The sequence below is a fragment of the Phragmites australis genome, chromosome 11 (genome assembly GCF_958298935.1).
Source record: "Phragmites australis chromosome 11, lpPhrAust1.1, whole genome shotgun sequence".
Lineage (NCBI taxonomy): Eukaryota > Viridiplantae > Streptophyta > Magnoliopsida > Poales > Poaceae > Phragmites > Phragmites australis.
Genome location: NC_084931.1, coordinates 30,537,736 through 30,560,318, shown reverse-complemented (window position 1 = coordinate 30,560,318; position 22,583 = coordinate 30,537,736). Strand labels below are relative to the sequence as shown.

The 22,583-nt window shown below is 49.2% G+C and overlaps 2 pseudogenes; one reads left to right on the top strand and one right to left on the bottom strand.

Moving 5' to 3' along the window:
* Window positions 1-8,557: 8,557 nt before the first annotated feature.
* LOC133884162 (protein RETARDED ROOT GROWTH, mitochondrial-like) lies at window positions 8,558-11,163 on the top strand (annotated as a pseudogene).
* Window positions 11,164-14,682: 3,519 nt separating this feature from the next.
* LOC133884161 (replication protein A 32 kDa subunit B-like) lies at window positions 14,683-20,183 on the bottom strand (annotated as a pseudogene).
* Window positions 20,184-22,583: the final 2,400 nt, after the last annotated feature.

Below are 22,583 nucleotides of genomic sequence, written 5' to 3'. Positions count from 1 at the left end.
TCTCTCGAGGTGGGGGACCTAGTTCTCCGACGCGTCCAGTCGCGCGAAGGAATGAATAAGCTATCCCCTGTGTGGGAAGGTCCCTTCACCGTGATCGCGGTCCCGCGGGCAGGTTCTTTCAGGTTGGCGACGGAGGAAGGACAGCCCCTCCCGAATCCGTGGAACATCGAGCATCTCCGACGCTTCTACCCGTAGATGGTCGTGCTCGCGGCTCAGGTCAGCAAGGCCGGGGGTTTCTCCCCGCCCAAGCAGTCCGAGGGCTTCGCCCCTTGGGTAAGTCGCTGTCGCCCAACCTTGTAAATATTGCACATTCAGTATTTCAATAAGCAATCGCTATGTCAAAATATTTTTTCTGGATTCCGTATGTTTAATCTGTCTGGTGAGGTGCTCGGTTGTGCGAGAAAAAGTTCGCTCTCTCTTTTTCCCCGTTGATAAAAGAATCCCGATCGGTATGCATGCGAGCAGTCGCCGCTAACTTACGTCCGGCATGGTAGGCTGTGATGTTCAGTGTCATGACAGGCTCCCGGGCACTACCAAGTTTCGGGGTGCTCTGGGTAATCCCATCGCTCGAGCTGCTCGAGTAGTCCGGAGCTCGGGCCCCCGGAGCGGGCTGTCGGTGCTCGGTCTGGTCTGTCATACTCGGGCGCCACCAAACCATAGGACCTTTGGGTTATGCCTCTGCCCGCTCTTGTCCGCCGGTTTGGGTGTTCAAGAGGTCTCGGGTCGAAAACGAGAGTAGTCTATAGCAAGTACCGCACTGACAGAGCGCACCAGACAAAGAAATCCTATTTTCTCTTTTAAAGTCACAGGCTGGCGATCACGAGCAGCTCGGTCGCGAGGGCTTCAATGCCCCGGTCTCTGGTCGGCCCCAAGGGTCCTCGGGTGGTCCTACCACTTAGGCATGGGTGGTCGAGATCACCCGACCCTAGGAGCCTCGTGCGCCTCCGGGCGCTCGGGCGCCCCGTTAAAAGAATTAAGTTCCCGGGCACCTGAGCTCGGAAGCACATCCCTCCTGGATCGATGGGCCGGAAGGCCGACAGCTGTCCGGTGAGTGGTTATATTCAGACAAGTCTGCTTTAAGTAAATTTATGTCCTCGAGTCACTCTCGGGGGCTCTCGCGGTTTAATCTGTTCGGCGAGGTGGTATCCTCGCACGCAAAAACCCTGCCACGTGACTACTTTTTCCCGGAACGACAGAACGGTTTGCAGAAAAGAGTAGCGTGCTTGCGATAATGTCTGACCGAAGCCCTTCGTGGTGGTCGTGGTGTTCGGTCCGCTTTTAAGGACCCCGAGCACTACCGAGTCCTCGGGTACCCTGGGTAATCCTATCGCTCGAGCTACTCGGGTAGTCCGGAGCTCAGGTCTCGGGGGCAGGCTGTCAGTGCTCGGTCCGGCCCGTTTCAAGCCCGGGCACCACCGGACCGCGAGGACTCTTGGTCACATTCTCGCCCACACGCGTCTCCCTTCTACTAACTGAGTGGTCGCAAAGTGAAAAAGTGTTCATTAGGCACGGTGTGTTCCGAGCAGGATCGATCCATCTCCCGGGCAAGGAAGTCTGTCTTTGTTCTTAACTTAGGCAATGCGGACTCGCGAGAGCTCGAGGGCCAACTGCGCCAGCAACAGCAATCAGGACCACTTTTATCCTCGGGGATGGGAAGGTCGGGAACGGCCCGACTGAGTACTCCCCGGGACTTCCGGACAAAACACCAGAAGAAGCATCATACACTCAGAGAAACTGGAGTTGCGAGCTCAAGGAAAAATTGCCATTAATATTCACAGGATAGATACAAGGCATTTTCTAAGAGTTCACTCCTACATCTACATTCATCAAGATAACAAAAGAAAAAAGACTACAAAAGATCTAGTCGGCAGCAGAGGCGTCGGCTGAGTCCTCTGAGTCGTCCCCGGGGGCTGGCGGCGGCGGCACCTCTCGCCTGAAGCCGGTCGCCACCTCGGCGGCGGTACTCCGGACCGCTGCCCGGGCGGCCTCTCCCTCAGCCTCGACCACTCCCTCCCGCGCCGGCTCCAGCGGGAAGTTAGGGTCCCTGCTTCGGTAGCAGGCCAGGACGTGCTCGGCCACTGCATGCGCCAAGCCACGTCCCTCTCGGGCGGCGAGTTCTTGGACCGCCCAAGGCAGGGCCTCGAGGCGCTCGCAGACCTGCTGCAGCCCCAACACTTGTCGTGCGGGGCCGTCGCCTTTCTCGCCTTCAACAAGCCGTCCGAGGCCACCCTTCTCTACGGCCCGCCGCATCCGCCGGAGTATGTCTTCCAGCATATGCTCGAGGTTGACCCGCGAGACAAAGGCAGTCTCGAGCTTCTCCTTGGCGGCCCGCAGCTGTGCCTCGAGTCCCTGGTCCCCGACCGGACCAGAAGAACTGCAAACTGCTGCGGGGGCGGCAGCCTGCTTCACCTTGGCCATCATCTCGGACAAAGCGCGTTCACGGGCGGTCAGTTCCGCCTCGTGCTTCACGTTTTGCTCCGCCCTGATCACCATGGCCGCCGCCGCTGCGTCAGCCTCGCCCTCTCGGCGACTCAATTCACCTTCTCGGCGACTCAGCTCGCCCTCCCGCCGGGCCAGCACGTCCTCCTGCTGAGTCACCGAATCCTCCCGAACGTCGAGCTCCGACGCCAATAGTTCGCTGTTCACCTCCCGCAAGGAAACATGCTCCTCCCAACGGTGGATCTCCTCCCTGACCTTCCGAAGGTTGTCTTCCCTGCGCTGGAGGTCAGCGCACGTCTTCTCGGCCGCGCCCTCCCGACGGGCCAGCTCAGCTTGCCGTTCCTCCGCAGCCTGCTCGCGGGCTGCGATTGCCACCTCCCTCTCCTGCGCCTGCCCCATCCTGGCAAGGGCCTCGGCAGCTTGCGGCCTCGACGCCTCAGCCAGGCGGGCGGCATCTTCTCGCTCCCGCGCGGCTTCTGCCCGCGCGATCTTCAAAACTTCCTGTTCCCGCGCAACTTCCGCGCGGATGTCTTCTAGGAGCTTCTGCTCCCGCGCGGCCGCCGCACGGGCCTCCTCTTGAGCGCCCACCAGCTGCGCCTTCTCCAACGCCAGGCGGGCGCGCTCGGCCTCGAGCTCCCCCTCCTTGGCGTTCACCGCTGCGCCCAGCCGCCCGACCGCTACTTGGACGCCTTCAATGGCGGCCAGGAAGGGGTCGGCGGGCTGGCCGGGCGCCAGTGGGGCCCAGGCTTCTCCGCAGAGTGCCTCCAGGGGGGCCGAGCTCTCTGCGGGGCCCTGCGCTGCCATCCGCCCCGGGCTCTGCCTGCCCGGGGTAGGCTCCGCCGGCGCCGAGGTCTCGGACGGCGGCCGCATTCCCGCATCGGCCGCCCTGTCCGCCGGCCCCGACAAAACATCCACCTCCACCGTCATCCGCCCCGGGCTTTTCACGCCCGGGGTAGGTTCCGCCGGCACCAAGGATCCGGACGCTTGCTCCGTCCTCCTCTCGGCCGCCGCCTCCGTCTCTCTCCCGCTGGCCGCCACGACGATTGGCGCCTCCACCGTTCCGGTGCCCGCCTCCGCTGCAACGGCAGGCAGGCTCGTTTCTGGTCTCGGCGCCCGCTCTTTCTCCGTGGCAGTAGCGCCTGCGGCCGGCCTACGGGAGACAAATGAAAAATGCCGAAGCTTAGTTCGGGCCAGAAATGCCTATGGAGAAGCAAGAAAAGAGACTCACCGGTACCGCCATTTGGCCGCTGGGAGCCTGATGTCCGGGTCCGGTGCCGTCGGTCTGGACTCCTCCCGCCGCCTCTTCCGCTGGGGGCTCGGCTGAACCGCTGCGCGGGCCACGGGCGCCGTCGTGCGGGCCTCAGGTGCCGCCGCGCGGGTCTCGGTCTCTGCCATGCGGGTCGCGGGCGCCGATGCAGGCCCCATCCGCACCAGGCGCGGCTCCAGCACCGGAAATGCCACCACTGTCGTTGGCGACGGCGGAGAGTCCGGCACTAGGATCAAGGCCCGGGGACGCTTTCCCCGGTCTCCCGGCGCCACCTCCTCTACGACTTCAGTGGCGCCCTCCTCTCTGGCACGGTGGCTGCTGCTTGCGGCGGCCCCGTCGCCAGCCCGTGCCGAGCCGCCAGCAACCTCCTCGCCCAGTAGCTCTTCCAGCCCGGGGAGTTCGGAGGCCTCGGGACTCCGGCTTCGTGGCCGGTCCACAGGCCCCTGGGCGTCGAACTCCGGCAGCCCCGCCATAATGGCCACCCGGTTGGGGTTGGCGTAGAGCGCCATCTCCGGCCACGGAAGCTCCGTCCGGCTCATGTCCTCCGTTCCGGTGATCACCCGTGTCATCCCCCGCAGCTCCGCCTGCCCCAGATCCCATCTCGGGCCGATCTGGGTCCTGGTGATGTCCTCCGGCTCGTGGGGGTCGACGTCGACGAAGAACCAGTCCCGTCGCCACTCCTCCCACTTGCTGCGCAGCACCTGGGGAATGTAACGATCCCCCAGGCCGTCCCGGAGCCGAAGGTTGCAGCACCCCGCGACGTCCGCCGTGGAGTACCCCCTCTTCTTCCCCACCGGCCGAAGGACGAAGAAATGGCGAAGCAGCGTCGCCGACGGCATCACCCCCACGAACATTTCGCAGAGATGCGCGAAGACCGCCAACGCCACCACAGAGTTGGGGCTTAGGTGCACCAGTTGAATGCCGTACGTCTCCAGCACTTGCAGGAAGAAAGCGGAGAACGGCGGCACCAACCCCGCCGCCACAAAAGAAGTGAAGAGGATGATCCTCCCAGGGACGGTCGTCGCCGGCGTCAGAGTCGCCGGCCTCACCACCACAGCACCTTCCTGCCCCTCCGGCACCAGCAGCTTCCTAATCTTGTCCGCCGCCTCCTCGTTCCTCAGACGAGACTCCGGCAAGATGCTGTCCGAAGCCTTGTCCCGGCGTCCTCCTCCAACCCTCGTCATCTCGACAAGATGGAAGGTGTTTTGGTGGTGGAGAGAGAGAGAAGGAAGAATGCTCCGGTCGCCTGAGAATTTCCTAAGGGCTTCGGAGCACAAAGAATGCAGGAGCACAAGTGCGAGAGAGCGTAAAAAGGGGAACGGACCGCTCCGTTCCCCATTTTATATCTCAAAATTCAAAAACTGCCGCCCAAACGGTTCGTTCGGCGAAGCGTCGCCTCGATCGACGCAACTGCCAGGCGAATCTACCGCCGATCGCGCGATGTCAGCGGCTGCCAGGCGTATTTTCCTCGATCTGCGCGGCGACCGCGCGTGCCGCCCGTATGGTCATTATACCCTTCGGAAGTTGTGTGGACACGCATCCACTCATTTTCCCGTTGGGGCGTACTTGAGGTTCGGGTCTGCAAGGGCCACCTCTCGAAAGCTTGCCACATGGCGTCTGCACCCGCCTCGGCCTCGGCCGCGACGAAGGGCCCATTCGCAGTCTCCATCCCGTCACCTACCAACGGGCCGGGGGGCTGCTGTCGGTGTATTCGGAACCAGGGGTCCCTAAGTCCCGAGACCAGGCCGTCCATCCGCCACATGTCACCACCCTGCAAGATAAGAAGAAGCTAAGTCCCGGGAGAAGGTGCTCAGGGCCGCCGCCTCTGGTCCCCGAGCACCCCAGTTCCCCGATGATCCGCAGAGCCCAAATATCGGGAAGGAAGTGCTCGGGAGAGAGTGCTCGGGGCTGCACGTGGCAGCCCCCGAGGACTCGGTTCCCCGAAGGCCTCACCCAAGTGCTCGGGAGAGAGTGCTCGGGGCTGCACGTGGCAGCCCCCGAGGACTCGGTTCCCCGAAGGTCCCACCGAAGTGCTCGGGAGAGAGTGCTCGGGGCTGCACGTGGCAGCCCCCGATGACTCGGTTCCCCGAAGGTCTCACCGAAGTCCTCGGGAGAGAGTGCTCGGGGCTGCGCGTGGCAGCCCCCGAGGACCCGGTTCCCCGAAGGTTCGCGCAAGATCATTTGACGACCCGAAGGGTCCCACCGTCGGGGTGTCAGCCAGTCGAAGACCCAATGCCACATTTAATAGGCACGCGCGGCCTGACATCCTGACATCCTGACATTCTCAGCTGCCCACGCCCCAGTGTCAGACCCTGCCATGCACTGGTAGGGGGGCGTGGGTCCATTAAATGCACGGGTCCCGTCCCGTTTCATCCGGGTGCCTCGGGATAACGTTGCCAGAATCGAAGCGCTCCGCCTGCCACCCTGCCCTGGCAGAAGAACAAGACAGGGTGGGCGCACCGGGCATCTCTGAGGCTGCCCGGTGGGCCCCCTTTATGGCGCCCGAGGGCTTCCACAGTGACGGGTGGTCGGATGCGCGCCGCATTTCTCCACCGCCCCTGTCATTTCACCAAGACGAAATGATTACGCCTTTCTCCGTGGCACCTTGGCATTCGCATCCCCTCTTTCCCATTCAGGATATATTGAGGTCGGCGCGCCTATAAAAGGAAAGGATGGAGAACACATAAAAGGGACGGGAAGTGTGTGAAGAAGAGGACGCAGACGCTCGAACCAGCTCAAGCCAAGCTAGAACACGAGAGCCTCAAGTTCTTTGTAAACGGCTCTCCCCTTGGAACCAGATACATCCTTGAAGAATTCCCTTCAAGGATAAATATAGCGCTCACACAGGAGTAGGGAGTTACGCCTCCGTGCGGCCCGAACCTGTCTAAACCCCGGTGCACCCATTTTTCTCGCATTAGGGCGATCATCTCCCACCAGCCATTGCATTTGTTTCCGTTCCCGCTTATTTCCCAAACAAGCTTATCCAGGATCATCCCCCCGGCCGAATCTCTAAAAAGGGGTCTCTCGGGATCCCTGCGACAGGAGTTCACCCTCCGACAGGTTCGGACACATTTTTTTCGAATCCCGGGACACTCCATTTCCATTAAAAGCATAATCATATCGTATTTAGTTATTACATCACAAGAAGCAAGACATATGGAAGAAACCAGTTTAGAACTATAGACACGCAGACGACATGGACTAAGTAGCAGAATTTAACCAACTGACAGACGACAGACCGAGCACTTAACACGAGTTTATGATAGAACTTCTGAAACGTTCACAATTAAGCCAACATCCTGGTATCTTCAGCTTTGATCTTCATCTCTCTCATAGTCGTACTCATCATCATTGTCCTCATCGCCTGAGGAAGACACACAAGGCCACTTGGAGCCGCCGGGAGGTTAATGCTACATCATCACTGAGACATCAACTGAGCAGGTTTTGAGCATCACAGATTAGCTCCTCCTTATTTATATCCCTGAAATAATCTATTCCAAAAGTTAATAAAGAATATGTATACACAATGATCTTATTAGAATGCCAAATTAACTTCTTATCAAAATAAGTCTTATTGTGTGCCTCTTAGATTGTCCAACATATTACAGATAAACCTATAAAATAAAAACTCTTGTCAACTCTAACATAATCTAAAATCCAAGTATAGTCTATACTCTTAAAAAAATACTCAAGTTATAATAAAAATAAACAATCTACACCATATACTGTACATGATCAAATAATCTACCATTAAAATCTCCATCTTCTACCCTCACTTTCCTTTCCCACTTACTTTAATTTGGAAACTCTCTGTCCTCGAACTCACAACTGCGGAAGGAAATTATATGAGATTTTTCGTCAAAAGACTCTGATCCATATCATCCTTTCCTGATTCAACGGCTAACAAGTGTAAAGAGAAAAAAAAAGACACATAATATACATAAAAGAAAATTAGATTCGATCTCACAGAAAGATTTTCTTTTATGTATACTACGTGAGACCGAATCTAATTTTCTTCCAACAACCGCACCGTCGCCTTCGCCTCGGCGCTCGCACCGCGCCAAATCCCGTTGGACCCCGATCCTCTGCAGTAGAGAAGGCAAACTCAAGTTATAATAAAAACAAACAATCTACACCATACACTATACATGATCAAATAATCTACCATTAAAGTCTCCATCTCTTATCCTCACTTTCCTTTTCCACTTACCTTAATTTGAAAACTCCTCGTTCTCGAACTCACAACTACAGAAGGAAATTATATAAAAGTCTTCATCAAAATACTCTGATACATATCATTTTTTTTTTATCCAACGGTTAACAAGTGTAAAAAGAAAAAAACACATAATATACATAAAAGAAAATTAGATTCGATCTCACAGAAAGATTTTCTTTTATGTATACTATGTGAGACCAAATCTAATTTTTGTTCCACAACTGTACCGTCGCCTCCGCCTCGGTGCCCACATCGCGTCAAATCCCGTTAGACCCCGATCCTCTGCAACACAGAAGACAATATATTTTACTGTAGTAACTGCAGAGTATCCCGATCGGATACCGTTCGACCCTGTCATCGCGGACCTCGAACGCCGCCTCGAGGACCACGAGTGGGAGCGCCCCGCCGTCGCAGGGCTGCACGCGCCGGGCATGGAGGCGGCGCCCGTCCCGACAACCTCACCGATACTGACGACGAGGCCGACGAGGACTACATCAACGACGCATCACGGGTCAACATGACGCGTCGCGTGGAGGCTCTGTTGCCGAAGATCGACTTGTTTAAACGCATCCTTTCGCTCGCCAATGCCGCCCTTCTGCTCCTCCCCTTCCGTTCGCTCCAATCTACGTAACACGATGGCGTCGCACGTGGCCGCGATGGTGCTCGCCGGCGCCCGTCCATTGTCCCACGCTTCTGCGGCCACGTATAACGCCAGCGGACGCAGTTTAGCCTCCACCGCCGTTGCGGCACTCGCAGCCTGATCGCTCGCGCCTCCTGCGCGCGTGAGGTGGGTGCGCCGGTTGGTGCTTTTCTTCTCCAGATAGAGATCCTCGCGCCGCCACCGAGGCACTCACAGCCTGATCGCCCGCACCTCCTACCGTCGCCCCTCCTACGCGGTTGAGGTGGGTTCGCCAGTTGGTGCTGTTCTTCTCCTGATAGGGATCCTCGCGACACCGCCGCCACCATCAGCAAGCCATCCTCTAGCGTGCAGGCCCTGCGACGCCGCCGCCCACGGCTCACCCTTCTCGAGGCTCTGCTCATTGGCCACGTCCATCACGCCCCACGACGCCTACGACTCTGTCCTGGACGGCTCGGCGTACTATGCCTGGATTCGCGCGGCGGCCGAGGCGGCCCCTGCGCCCGCGTCGCGGAAGGATGAGGAGAACGAAGGGCTCGTGTGCTACATCCCCGTGAAGGCCTACCTCCTCTCTACCAGGTAAGCAGGTCACACCGCACCCACGCTTGCGCGATAGGTGTTTGATGATTTCTCTGTGAGGAAACGTTGCACGCTGCCGTGCTATTTTGATGCGTTGTTATTTGATTTGGTGGCAGCATTGATTTGAAGAGCATGCAGGCGGAGCACGGGAGTGATATCGTATCTCCATCGACCCGTTCGCTCAACTACATTGCGCTCCGCTACTCTGAGTTCCCGCCTGAGATTATGGTTAGTGATTCCAGTTCAGCCTCACTTTGTTCGAGGGCCAAGAGATTATGTAATCAGCTAATCTTTAAATCACATTTGGTCACCTGTTGAACGTGAGGCTGTAATGTCTAACCATTGTCCTGTGTTGCAGAAATTGATTTCCTTGTGATCTTTTGTTGATATTTATGTAGGACATTGGAGTGAAGGACACCGGATTTCACTATCGCTATGTGGTTGTGTTCCAATACGGTTCTATTGTGATTTTTAACATTGTTGATCATGAAGCTGATACTATCTTGATATAATTAGGAAACATGCTTCTCTTGATATAATTAGGAAACATGCTTCAGGATGGCTTTCAGAGATGAAAAAAGATGGTATGTCCATACAATTCCCTTACCGGACCATATAGATTAGCTGCTAATTAGAGAAGTTATGAACGGCAAACAGTCCAACTGCCTTCTAGAATATTTGGAGCTTCTGTTTGACAAAAATCATACAACTTAAAGATAATCATTCCGTGTCTAAGTTGTGCGTTGAATGTGATGCATTATAGGCACCACTGACACATCATGTCACTTAGAGCCATGCAGCTTTGTATTTTTCCATAAATAAATTGCAAAAGCTTTTCTTTCACTGAGACTGAAATGGAACTTTGGTGTACAGCCCCTGGAACTTCCCTGCTTAATTATTTTGCAAAGATGTAGGTTTAGATTAAAACCTGTATTACGTTGACGACATCTATTTTGCAATGAACAGATTATGCAGTGGTTGAGAAACCATCCTTGACAACATGGATGAAAGGTCTTGATTATATAGCTCTTAAAAGTTTAGACACAGATGGGATTCGCATCATTTCAAGTGTTTTTGAAAGTATCACCCTTGATCATTATATTCGACAGGTGCTGCAATTGGGCAAAGCTAAAAATCTTTTGCCTTGTGTCTGTAACATTGAAGCTTCGAAAGTTCTAATACACTAATTTTGATAGGTTGATGATATGGTTGAGAAGACTGGGAGCTTCACCATGAAAAGAAAGAAGCTCTTTCAACTTGTGGGCAAGGCTAATTCGAATCTTGTGGATGATTACATCAGATTTGGCCTTTTCGACAGATCTATCTTGTACACTTAGGCATCATAGTTCCTTTCTAGCATGGCTCTGTACAGTATATACAAAGTTAAATTTCTTCCAGTGCTTAGAAGAAGGGATGATGAATTTGATCTTCATACATGGGAATCGGACTACCATGTCACAATACTCTGTTTTAAAAGCATCGTGCCTGCTATCCCTGGATTATATGGTGCTATTGTTTGGTCCGTTGCATTGCCCCATGTTTCTGCTTTGACTATTTGCTTTTGTAAATGACATTTTGCTTCTGGAAACATACACCTTTTGTCATTTAAACTACATAAATTTCCCCAGGTCAGAAATTGCTTGGAAAATGCAAATTATGCACAAATTCTAGAGTATCTTTGTGAGGAATATGAACTGAATCAGCATTTTGGAAGCCTTGACTTCAAACTAAAATTTGTGAAGGTAAGTGCCTTGTATTCATTGTTGTATAGTGCAATAGCTATTTTTTCTTTCTTTTTGATTTTCATTTCCACTTACAATTTATTATTGTAATAGCACAACATTCATTTTCTTCAAGAAGTCCTCCAAAATAGACGGTCAGATTTGCTGGAGTGGAGTGTCATAATTCTACTGACTATTGAGATTGTCATCTCATTATACGAAATTATCAAGGACTCCAACATGATCTCTTGAGGGCTCTCTATCCAATAGATCTATGACACACTTATCCACCCTCAAGTCACAACTTATCATCCTGTTATGCTAACTCCAGGCTCTCCCTCTCCCTATCTCCATGCCCTATTGATCTCTAAACTTAGATGAAAGCAGGTTGGGTTTGTTCCTACTTCCCGAGTACTCTGGCGTTCTGAGGATTGCATCTTTGAGTTTCATTATCCTTTGGTTCCAACTCACTGCTAACGAAAAGTTCCTCCAATTTTCCAATGCCCAATGAATTTCGGGCTATCATGACTTTTGAATTTAAACAAATTATTAGTTTTCATTGCCGTATTCATTTCATATAGGAGTTCTCAATACATGCTCTTGGCGACAACAATAGGTGCCAGGTTTTAATATTTTTGTAGTACTATGTTACGTCTAAGTTTTGGTAAGGCTGAGACCAGCAGACAGCTGGCTGTACCTGATGTAAAGGATAAGAAAACTTATATCAGTACTTAATGGCATTATTATTTACGTCCTCCCTCCCTGTCACAGTTCTTTGTAGAAATATTTTGTGCGGGAAGCTTCCCTTTGGTTTAATCATAGTTCTACTTCGCATCTTGTACCAGAGTGACGATGTAAGGTTCTAAATCACCATAGGACATCAAACATCATGTAGTTATCACACATTCAAACGCAATGTTGCATGTAGTCTTCATTCTGAGTTATGGTTAAGTGTAGTTGCCTTATAGATTCATTTCTTTCAAAAAAGTTTATATGGGTTGGCTTGGTACCCGAACCGATAAAGGTTTTTTTTCCTTTCAAAATTCCAATGTAAGGTTGGTTACCAACTGATATGTGGTCAAACTACAATGTCATATGGGTGTTCTGTTGTAAATCTGTTCCATCGTATGTGTGGCAAATGGCACTGTGGGCACATAGCATGAAAAAGGTCACATGTACCCTATCGCAGTCCACCGTAGCTCATTTCTCAATTATTTCCTTTGACACGCACAGCTACACAATGGTGTCAGAAATGGGTAGCAAACAGAAACCCAGTGCCCTAGAGTTCACATCCTTGAAGGCCCAAACTACAACATCCCAAAACCACCGCGCCCAGAAAGGCAGTGAGAGCCGCCCACCACACCCTGGACGTGGCACCGGCGTGGATGGCGCCACGGCCAGCGGCGGCGATGGTGACCTAGGCTGCAGGACGAGCACAAACTCCTTCATACCGCTTCAGCAGTAGCCCGCGTGACAGACGCATCTGACGACTCTGGTGTCGACCACCCAGGGGGCCGGGGTGACCTCGCACCGTCCAAGGACCCGACCATCGTGCTCTGCAACTGAGGCGTGGATCGCGGGGTGTGTGGTTGCGTCATTTTGACGAACACCTTTGTACTCATATATTGATTGAATTGATTTGGGCTTTTGGCACCCTTAAAAGTTTCATTTTCTCATCTTGTTCATGTTGAGATTTTTCCTACTATTTTCAAACTGATTTGTGCTTCATGTCCAATAAAGCTTGTTATTTGATGGATCATGCATGTAGAAATCATTACCTTGCTGTGTTAGTGTTGGATGATGTGAAAGAGAAAGCTTGCTATTTGGATGATTGTGCTCTCACTTGTAGTGCCATTCTAACTGATGAACTATTTAGGGTGGTAGGATGTGAAGGTGCAAAGAAACTTTCCATGAGATAATGAGATAGTTTAAAGGTACTCCCTCTGGTCACAATATTTAGACAAGATCCAATCAAACTTGATACACTTTGACAATAAATAACTTTTAAAATGTTCTATTTGAAAACATGAAAGTCATCCGCATTGATTTGTCTTGAAAAATAATTTCATAATATCATAAATTATTATATTTTATAAATATATTTAAGTAGAAAATAATGGCCAAAACTACTCATTAGTTGAAGATCCAAAACTTCAAGTATTTTTTACGGAGTACTACACAAGTAGCAAGGTGAGGATGGGAGATAAAAAAAAATGCTTACCACGCTTAGGATCTCATATTGGCTTCTATACTCTTTGCTAAGTTTTTGACTCTCATTATATGTTCGTTGTGTGGTGCTATTTCTGAAGGAACAAGAAATTTCAAATGAGTGTTGCTGAAAATCGTGTGTCAAACTTCCATTTGTTAGAATTGAGTGTTTGTTCCAATAGTTCAATACTTAAAATGATGTGTTGCAATAGTTTGATCGTGATTTGGAATGTTTTGCTCCATCGGTTCAAAAATATGTGTCAATTTAGAATTTGAGTAACCGTTGCATGATCAACTCACGAATTTACTTTCATTCAGCACTTTAGTATTTGCCGCGACACTGAGATTCATTAGACCAATTAAGTAAACAAACTGTTGCTTGATTAATTCATTATGCCAATTAACACATCAGATAGTGCACGGTTCAGAATGAGAGACTATAAACTTCTACACTGTAGTTTGCTTAAATAATATAATATGTGATCTTAAACTTTTACACAGTAATTTGCTTAAAATCTCCATTCCCGTTGCAATGCTACCTATTTCATGTGCATGTTCTCATTGTAACATTATTAACTACACGTGTCTTACATGTGCACGCTTACTAGTATTGCTAAATAGAGCTTGGAATGGTACTAGCCCCAATCCAAATAGCCACAAAACTCCCCATGGCTTCAGTAACATCGCACCAAAAGAAGAGATACCTACCAGTTTCAGATTATGTACAAAAATAGCAAGTACCATCACCGTTCCACCACCTCTTAATCATATTATCATTGGTAAGGATAGAGTTATGTTCTAGTAGCCACATGGAAATCTTAATTCTTTCAGGAATATTTGATTTCCAGATATATTTGTAAGAATGATTGTGAGACTCTCTCATCAACCAATAATACATAGACTTAACAAAGTATTTGCCTTTAGAAGTAAAATTCCAAACTACTTCATCTTCAGATTCATTCAGATGCATTTGGGAAGTCTAGATTTTAATTATATCCCATTGATTCTGTAACTCAATAGAAAGCCGTCTTCTAAAGGAAATGTTCCACTGGCTCTTGAGAACATCAAGAACAGAAATGTTCTTATCAAGACATATAGGGGGTAATTGGTTGCATGTATTAAACCGTCCTGGTCCGGATGATGCGTACAATCTCTAAAAGATCGTTATTTGGTTGTCTACTTGAATTATTTCAGTCTAACTGGACGCATGCAAAAATACAGTGATGGCCTATCCTAGCAGTGAAGCTCGCGAAGCCTTTGCTCCCGAGCCTGGCCCGAGTCATGCAAGCTGCGAGCCATCCCGAGTCATCACCCTCACCCCCACTCCTTCCTCTCACCCGCTACTCCCTGCACCCTGCTCCTTTCTCTCACCCTGCCCCCGTTGTTCTATCCCTGCTGCTCACCACCCCTGGCGCAGCTGCTCCCTACTCCTCGGTCCTTCTCCTCAACCTCATCCTCCCCATCCCGAATCCGCTCGTTGCCCACAGCTATGCGCATGTGAGATTCACTGATCTTGGGGCTCCTTCCCAGATTCACATTTTGGTTCAGAGATCCATTGATTTTACTGATTTTGATTCCCGAATCATTAGCCTACTTCTTGCACAGATCTTGCACCTCAGAGGCAGCGGGAGAGAGATATATCACCTTGTTTGTTGGATGTGCCATTAGTTGCATGTACTTTGGAGGAGCTCAAGACAATGCATGCCTGCATAATGTAACAAAAATATCACTTAGACTTTGATGCCCTTGTGTGCTTACCTCTCTTAATAGATGAAGCATATAATAGGCATATTGTTTTATAGAACTAGAAGATAGCTAAATTTCAGCACATGCAGCAAAACATTATGAATGTATGATGGATGCATCAGGGGTGCAATATTTAGCTATCGATCCCCGGTAACTAACTAGTCCACTCCACTTGATGCTTTCACATTGATTGAGTTGCTTCCCCTTGAGCTAGCTATGACTATGTATATATTGTTCGATTGCCTTTAATTCTGTTGTAAGTAACATGGACTAACTACCCTGTCTGTCTCAGACATGACAAGCATGAACAGGTGAGAGAGAGCATGGTTTGGCATGGCCTCCAGTTTAACTACCTCTGCTAAGTTGCTACTTAGTCATAAAAGATCATTCTCTTTCAAAAGCATGGAATATTGGGTATATTTTGCATCATAAAAGTTTGATTTTTAATTAGTACTTTATGTTAAATACACTCATAATCTAAGATGATAATGCTTTAGGGTCTGTAAAGACACTAAGTCCTTATATTCTTTTTCTTCAGCTCGTAGACTCGTAATCCTGATCGTATTGTTCTTACTTATGCATAGATGGAGGAATTAGTTCATAAGCATCGTGAACCAGAGATGGCCAAATGGGCCACTCAGGCCGGCCTCGCTACTGTAACAGGCCGTGCCGTGCCAGCTCGCATGCCTCCCCCTCAGCCCACGGCACGGCCCGTCGACCACCGTGTCGTGTCGGGCCGGCCCGGGCACGATTGCGGCTCGGCAGCACGGCCGGCCTCCCGGGCACGACAGGCATAGCGGGCACGGTGCTACGGATGGCCAAACGGCACACAAGCAGCCCATCGGCACAGCTGGGCCGATAAAATAAAAATAGCTATAAAATTAAAATATATATAGAAAATAGATAAAAAAATAGCTACAAAATCAAAAACTATATAGAAAATAGAAAATAGCCGGGCCCATGTGTGCCAGGTCGAATCATTCCTGGACGTATTGTGCTCGTGCCAGCCTGACTCAACCAGGCCATGCCATGCCGGCACGCCGTGCTAGCATTCTGTGCCGCGCGCTCGACCCAGGCATGGCCCATGACCTCGTGCCGTGTCGACCCAGCCCATCTCGGCTCAGCCCGTGCCGTGCTTGGGCCGTGCCTACTGGTTGTCGTGAACTTATTGTTCGGGATGCAAGTATAGTTGCTACAATATGTTCATACATGATGTATGTGTCAAGGTGTTCCGGTAGCCGGTCCTATGTTAGAAAGAGAAAATATTAGAATAGATAACCTTAGATTCATATTTCATAATGATAATTACCATTTTGTGGAGCAATTTAGAACAAGGAGAGTCCCATTTTTCACTTATGTACTTTGCTTAGTATACTTTAAATGTATCTGGAGTGATGAGTCTGTACAGCTTCTTCAACTCATTTTTGTTGCCACTACAGTAGTTGTATGTAGTGTACTACCCTGTACAACCTAGAACAACATTAGTAGTCAGCTTATCAGTGTAATAACGTCAGTTCTATCCTTACCCAGCGACTGATTGTCTGTAATAGAGTTCCTCCTACTGCCAGACAGTTGAGGATAGATTCAGCAATTTGATTGCCTGTAAATTGAACTATCCGACCGGAGTACCCCATGTCTCTCATCTAACACGAGTACCTATCTGCTAATTTCAGCTATTCGAGCGCATATATCCTTTGCATGCCTTGCACTCTGGAGAAGCATCATGCATAAGAATTCTTTTAACTATGCTCACTCCATAATTACGGCATCTAAAAAGCGGTTATGCCCTAATGATTCTTTTCTCATTCTTTATACGGCCAAATATTTAACAACATTGCAACAACTTTTTATTTATTTACATGAAAGATAAGTAGATGGCTGATTTGTTGGGATTAATCTGTGAATGTCAGAACTGAGAGAGTAAGAGGAATCCACAATTCCTTGTTGCCTGCCAATTCAGAGCATCTCCCAATTCAGGAAGGGGTAAACACACTACACCCCATATATAGGATCACCACAATCACCCTCTTGCTATCAATCGATCATAATATCAGCACATCTAACTCCTCATATAGCCTCAAATTCAACCAACCAAACAAAAACTCTGCTCAGCCTATTCAGACAGATACAACCAATCAAACACTCTTTTTTCCCCAGCAAATACGTCTCCACTCAGCCTGCATATACGGTTCATGCGAGTAACCAATCACACCCATATTGTATAAGGTATGTGAAAGTCTAATAGCCCTAGAGGAGGTGAATAGGGTACTAATCGAAAAACTAAACCAACTACCGAATTCTAGAATAAAGAGTAACCTTAGCCTAGAATGAATAAAAGCAACTAGACGACATAGCAAGCTAGAATGATAAGCACAAACATGCAACATATAGAACATAAGTAAAGTGCGGAATTGAAACTTGCGTGAAGGAAATGCTAGAAGCAAAATGCGGAACGTAATAAGATTAGGGAAAAGAGACACTGAGTTTTTCCTGAAGTATCAAAGAGTTGGCACTCTCCACTAATCCTCGTTGGAGCATCAACACAAGGATGGCGTTCCTCAAGTGCTCACTAGTGATTACCACTTCTCTATCTCCGGATTGGCGGGCATCAAACAAAGTACACGAGCTTTCCGGGGCTCCCACAAGACCTTCAAGAGCTCACCGATAACACCTTCAATCTCCACGACCGGCTAGGTATTGCTAACCACCAAGAGTAACAAGCTAACTGGTTCACTTGATCCCTATCAAGCCTAAACAGCAGCTAGATACACACTCCCTATTCTTGAAGCACTAATGGAGTCCTTAATCTTCAATTAAGAACTTGCAAATCAACTCAAGTGCTCTCACTTGCTTCTAGATGATACACACTGTATATGAATGCTTCTAGGTTCCAAATCTAGCCGTTGACCAACCACTCACATTTTCTGTGAACACCGACCTTCAAACGTCTCCAAAGTTTCTTTTGTTAAGAATTAATGCAGGTAGAAAGACTACAATAAAATACAAAATATACAGCAGTACCAGCCATCATCAGAAGTTAGAGGCTAGTCTCCCACAACCATCATCAGTTAGAGGCTAGTCTCCCACAACCAAAGTAACATATTTAACTCCATTAATACTTTCGGATAACTAAATCCAGTGTTTCTTTCTTGTTATTTGTACTACAACGAAAATAAGACCCAACAACACCATAATCAGACACCGGCCAATGCGGGAGGCACAAATGCGAGGTCGAAGGCGAGAGCTCGTCACTGGGGAAGGTGAGAGCTCGTCGCTGGGGAGGACGAGGGAGCGGTGGGAGGTGAGGGCTTCGATGCGCGTGGATTGGGTTTAGGGGATGGCGGCAACGTAGGAGAAGGAGGCACTTCCAACAGAGCACCTGATTATTAGTGAAAGGAACTTGGTTGGCATGATTAGGGGTTCCTATATTAGGATTTACTTGGGGTGCAACAAAGACATCCATAAAAATTAGACCAATGAAAAAACATAAAATCCCCCTACACAAAAAACCTAGATAGTGTTAAGATGGTAAAATATTAAATCCCCATAAATAAAGGCATGGATCTTAGTACCTTTGACCTGGTCAGCTCCAAATGTACATGAATGCAATGTAGAAAGTGATGAGTTACATCATTGAAGTTTGTCACATGCCTGGCAAGAAATCATATACAATAATATTACAAGAGAAAATGTGTGGCTGGAATTATCTCAAATGAGTTTAGAAAAAAATTGTCCAATCCAGGTTAACCTCTCTCCCTAAAACAAGACCATCAGAAACCCTGAATTCTTCCCAGAAAATTTTGCTGACTATATTAGAAACATTTTAAGACAAAAATTCAAATATGTAGCAATACTCTTGTATGAGTAACAACACAACATTACATGTTTATGAGCAAGGACATATCAATAAAATAGTCAGTTAGTTAGAAGCTCTGCAATCACAAAGTTAGTGCATGACTTATATTACAATGTTTATGATTTGTCGCAGCATCAACCTTTTTATAGCCTGCTACTTCACCATAGAAAAAGCCTAAACATCAACACAAGTTACTCACTAAACCAGGATGAGATTAAAGTACAATGGCATGATTATGTGAAACAGGTCTAATACTCTACATTAAGATTCTAATAGGTAAATATTGGCTGTAAGCATCCCAAGCTATTATACAGTATATAAGGAAGATCACAGTACTCACCGTACAAAGTAAGCAACCACATGGTGCTTTCCTTGAAAACCTTTCATACCATCATTAAAAATGACATAGTTCCCATCCCTTGTAAAATCAGAACAAAGCAAAGCTATCAACTTTACTGCATAGCAAACTAAATTATTAGCACACCAAAATTAATTTTTAATACTTACATGACATTAGCCATTTTCTTAGTGTCAGAAGACTCATTTTCCCTTAGAAAAAATGCCAATAAATTTAGGAGTAATTCGAAAATATGCTAAACACCAAAATACGAAGCATCCTACTAGTGATTAATATCTATCATGCTGGTACTATCATCAAGAGTGAACACAACATCTGTGACCCACTCAACCTTATTCAACATGGGTCCAACAAGTCTAACATGCAATTCAAGGTAATTACAACGGTTAAGATGACTATGATATGTTCGCAAAAGAAAGATAACTTTGATATTTACCAACCAATGTAGAGAGCAAACAAGACAATGCAAAACCGTTTGAAACTAGATAAAGTAGATTTCACAAAAGAAGAAAGAGAAGACACACGAACAAAAACAAAAGGACATTCTAAAATATTGGGAAATAAATTGCCGAAGAGGGCATCATTTGATTATGAGCGGACCATCATTTGTCCTAAGGGGCTAATTTCAAATAGACCAATTTTAGATTCAATATTATTATTTCTTACCAACTAAAATTAGTTTACAAACGAGCAACCTTCTACCCATCCAGGCACCGGAAGAACCCCAAAGCAACAATATTGCAAAGCCAGTTCACACATAAAGAAAATAGAGGGGGGGGGGGGATGCTGCTTTACCCCCAAAACCTACTCCAATCGCTGCTCAAAGAAACGTTTTTTTTACAAGCCTAAGCACCACCCGAAGAGGCAAGATCAGTATCGTGGACACCTCGACGCCATTGATAGCGAAATTGGACTTCTCGTAGCTCGCCTAGGCTACGTCCATGATCTACTTCATGGTGAGCGGGAGCAGCGTCTGCGCACTTCGACCCTGACCACATTGATCGAGAGCACCCACGAGATCAAGCTGGAGGCTAAACAGAAGAAAGAGAGCAAAAGCAAGCTGGTGATTATGAGGGACCTTGGAGAGGCCGCCTCTATCACTCTCTGAGACCGCCGTGGACTGCGAGGGCATGATCGGAGTGGCATCAGCAACCATGGCGGACAACGACAAGGCGATGGCGAGAGGTCCCTCGCCAACCCTAGGCGTGGATGTCGTCGCGCCGCGTGGCATCGAGGAGCGAAGGCGGAGGAGCAACGAGCACATAGGAGACTTCTTGGTAGTGGACGACGACAACCTGGCAGCGGAGAGGATGGATCGAACTGAGTAGCGAGCGGGATCTAGGATGACGGACAAGATCTAGCCGAGGGAACGGTGCAAGCGTAGGGGGTGACAGCGCATCGCGGGGAAGGCTTGAGGGCATGGTGTGGGCGTGGTGGGGTTTTAGGGCGAGGGGAGGGGGGAGTGGGCTGGCGCATGCAGTGGCCTAGTGGCGCATGAGGTTAGCGTGTGGATAGATGAGTAGAATAGGGACGAATCGAATCATACGTAAAGACACGATGCATTGCATATTTTTTAAATAATAGAGATAGTTGATGGAGACAGTATGAACCTTTTCCATCCTAAATCAGCCGATAAAAATCAAAAATTAGACAACATACATGAACGTATTTGCTGAAATAGACAACATGTTGTTGTATTTATAATTTTAGCATTCGTATTCGGCACATCATTTATTGAAAATGGAATTTCGGTACACCGTACGTCGAAAAACCGTGGGTCTGGTCATATTCGGCACACCGTGTACCAAATATGGCACTGTAGCCCGTATTCGGCACACCGTGTGCCGAATACGAGCTATAGTGTCATATTTGGCACACTGTGTGCCGAATATGGTCTTTCCCTGTCGTGTGGTCACTAATTCGACACACCGTGTGGCGAATACGACACTGTAGCATGTATTCGCCACATCGTGTACTGAATACCAACCGTATTCAGCACACGGTGTGGCGAATACGGGTTATAGTGCCGTATTCGCCACACGGTGTGCCGAATATAGGTTTTTCGGCGTATGATGTACCGAAAATTTATTTTCAGTAAATGATGCGCTATATACAGATACTAAATTTGCAAATACGACAACATATTATCTATTTCGATAAATACACTTATATATATTATTTAAATTCGTATTCGCCACACCGTATGCTGAATACCAACCGTATTCAGCACACGGTGTGGCGAATACGGGCTATAGTGCCGTATTCGCCACACTGTCGGTGAATCAGGAACCGGGGGTCCCCAAATCCCAAGGCCAAGCCAGCAATCCGCCACGTGGCGCCATCCCGCGGAGTCTCCTCCGCGAGGTAAAAAAGATTAAGTCCCGGGAGAGGGTGCTCGGGGCCACAGTCGGTGGTCCCCGAATACCCAAGTTCCCCGATGATCTACGAAGTCTAAGTGCCGGGAAGAAAGTGCTTGGGAAGGTATACGGTGACCCCCGGGCACCCGAGTCCCCCGACGGTCAGGAAAGCTAAGTACCGGGAGAAACGTGCCCGGGGCCGTGAGCGGTAGCCCCCCTGGGCACTTAAGTATCCCGAGGACCCACTGAAGGAAGTTCCGAGAGAGAGTGCTCGGGGCTGCGTGCAGCAGCCCCCGAGCACTCGGTCCCCCGAGGATCCGTACAAGCATGCCCGGGAGGGAGTGCTCGGGGAGGTGAACAATACCCCCGAGCACTTGGTTCCCCGACGACTCAGAGAGCCCCCTGAAAGTGGCCCCCGAGGGGCCCACTGATGAGGTGTCAGCTAGTCAAAGACCCAAGGCGGCATTTAAAGAGCGCGCGTGGCCTGTCACCTCCAACTGCTCCCGCCACGCTCAGTGTCAGTTCCTGCCACATTCTGGCAGGAGGGCGTGGGGTCACTGAATGCACGGGTCCCATCCCGTGCCATCCGGCCCGTCTCGGGATAACGTCGTAAGGGCCGAGGCGTTCCGTCTACCGCGCTGCTGTGGCAGGAGAACAAGACAGGGCGGGCACGCCGGGCCGCTCCGCGGCTGCCCGGTGGGCCCTCTCCATGGCGTCCGTTGCCAGTGCATTTATGGTGACGGGTGACCGGGCGTGGGACGCATTTTTCACCCCTGGTCACTTCGCACAGAGGCTATGATGACACCTTTTCCATTTATGGTGTCTCGGAACTCGTGCCCCACCCCTCCCGTTCGGGGCACGCTACTGCCGGCGGGTATTTAAAGCCGCCGGCAGCACAGACAAAAGGGGGAACACTCAGGCCAAAGAGGTTTTTTCTCTGAAGAAGTCTTTTTCGGAGTTACTCTTGGTGAAGCATTAAAACCTCTGAGCAAGCTCGACAAGTGAGACGATCCCTGAGAAGTTTTGTAAGTAGCGAAGAGAAAAGCAGACCGAAGAACAAGGAGCCTCAGGCTCTAAAATAGTTAGACATTCTTGTAACCAGCAACATCCTTGAGAGACATTCTCAAGGCATTTATAGTATCCATACAGGAGTAGGGTGTTACGCCTCTGTGCGGCTTGAACCTGTCTAAACACCAGCG